Genomic DNA, 2,704 nt, shown 5'->3' on the forward strand with positions numbered 1-2,704 from the left:
TATATTGGCTCAAAGATATTACCATACATGTTATCTTCAACAAATAATTTTCCATTTTGTTTCTTAACTGTTTTGCTTCTTTCTTTTTTCCCCTTAATGTAGTACAGGGGGTCTTCAAAAAGTATATATAAAGTATATGCTATGAAAAAAGTAGGCATATATTTCAAAAAGTTTTTGCACCAAAATAAACTTATCCTTTAATTCCATTTTTCACAAACTTTTTGACATCCCTCATATAGTATTTCAGGTTTTCCCATTTAATTACAAAATAGATTGTTTCTGAGTGCCTTACATCTTTTCCTTTGCAATCCTCTTCCTCTCCCTGTTTTTCATGCTACTGCTCGCATTCCCCAGAACATTTGGTCTGAAAGCATGAGTCTTTAGTTAGCTACTATAGTTATGTTTATTATTTGATATTAGGCATGAAGTCTCAAAATATGCTTTAATTTTAATACAAAAAGGATAAATAGTGAATGTTTGGACAGTCTCTAAATACCAAGACATGCAATGGGAAAGAGATTTTCTTTTTTTTTTTGAGAAGTTTTTGCTATAGGGCGCATGCGCTCGCCAGACAGACAGAGAGAGACAGAGAGACAGAAAGCAAGAAATCACCCTCGGGGGTATGGCCACACCACAATCCCTTCTCCTCCATTCTCCTCTCAGAATCTTAGGCATGCACGCACATGTGCCCAGTGTGAATTTAAGCCACCGGGTCCAGGATGTGAACCACAGTCGACTACATGGGAGTCCAGCAACATAGCCATTATGCTAACTGCTGATCCCCAATGGGAAAGAGATTTTTCAAATAATTTCAATTTTTCTTCAAATTTTATGTCATAATTCAGCATCTATCCACTTTTTAAATTTTCATCTATTATGACACAATTTGCCTTTTGTGTTGGTGTCCTTTATCTATACTAAAGTCACTTGTAGAAAAAAGAAAAAAATTTAAGTTTTCTATCAGTTTCCATGAGTTTCATATTGTTCCAGTGAGATGTCATTTTATTTTTGAGAATTTGAATTAAATTCTATATTGATGAAGTGTCAAATGCTGTTCCTGGGTGATTCCAAATACTGAAACAATAAAGACACTTGGCCATCATTAAGGAAGAATTTTTCATCTTATAAGATGTATCAATCTTTTTCAATCAAAAGCAGAAGAAATGCATGTGGTAAACTGTAGAATCTCACAATTTATTAAATAGACTGCATTCTAAAACATTTATCCTTTGACTTCCTAAATACACACTCACATAATCACTTATGAGAAATGCAAAGACAAAACAATAAGACATCCATCATCTGTATTTGCATCATATACCCAACAACTTACCTGAATCCTTAAACAGTGCCATTAATGCAAACATGGATATCTTTCGAGGTGGTGTTGAAAGATTTTTAATAGATAAGCATCCTTTCCACGTTATTACAAAACAAAATATGCCATTAGTGAACAAACTGTGTGCTTATGCTCAAAAAACAAAAGAAAATAAAAAATGGATTGCAGAAGTGGCTAATTTAAATCTAGATAATGCTTTAACTATTTGAATATTTTTTAAAAACTAATGAATTTTGCTCTTAAAACAATTTTCAACAGTCTAAGTCCTGCCCTCTTTTCAGACCTTGTACATAAAGCAGGTGCTTACATTTGGGTTGGCGTGAGTATTTCTACTAGAGCTATATTATAATACACCATACGTAGGTGTCTCTCCAAGGTTAGCTTGCAGTAGAATCACCTGGAGGGTTTACTGAAATTCAGATTGTCAAGTCCTATTCCAATGCTTTCTGATCCAGTAGGTCTGACGTGAAGTCTGAGAATTTGTGTTTCTAGCAAGTTCCTGTGTGATCCTAATACAGACCACACTTTGAGAATGACGTCTACATTCTATTAAGATTTTTTCTCAAGGCAGGTCAACTACTCTCAATGTAAAATCTTTTGAGACATTATTGCTTTGACATATTGTTTTCTTACCCTTGGGACATAGACCCAGTAGTGGGATTAGTGGATCATAAAGTATTATAATTCTATTTTTAGTGTTTTGTAAAAGCCCCATCCTGTTTTCTATAATAATTGTGTATTAATCCCAACATGAGTTTCTGCTTCTCCACAGCCTCATCAGCACTCATAATTCTTGTCTGTGTGTGTGTGTGTGTTTACTTTATTCATGATACAGTGTATGTGTACATACATGAGAGAGAGAGAGAAAGGAGCACTCACCAGAGAAATTGGTCATGCTGCGATCCCCTTATTCCTGTCCTTCAAATTAATGGATCTTAAACCCTCACACAGGCCCAGCGCATATCAGGCCAATCAGGTTGGGAACTGGAACCACAGTTGCCATGTGGAATCCAGCTTCTCTTGAGCCGTGCATTTACTGTTGTATCATGAAACTAGCCTGTCCTTGTTTTTTTGATAATAGCTTATACGTAAATAAAAATGATAATAAAAAATATTTACCAAAATCCACAGGGTAGGGAAGTTTTGCTTAGACATGAAATGTGATGCTAATTTACAAAAGCTTTATTATGTATATTATATATGTATGCACATGTATATATGTGTGTGGTGTGTGTGTGTGTGTGTGTGTGTGTGTGTAGTGCGTGATGGTTAAGGCCACTGAACTCCCACGTGGTCAACTGTGATTAAAGTCCTGGAGCCAGTGACTTGAAATGCTGGGTGCATAACATACACACAAACATGTAT

The sequence above is a fragment of the Tupaia chinensis genome, unplaced genomic scaffold, assembly GCF_000334495.1.
Source record: "Tupaia chinensis unplaced genomic scaffold, TupChi_1.0 Scaffold000140_1, whole genome shotgun sequence".
Taxonomy (NCBI): domain Eukaryota; kingdom Metazoa; phylum Chordata; class Mammalia; order Scandentia; family Tupaiidae; genus Tupaia; species Tupaia belangeri.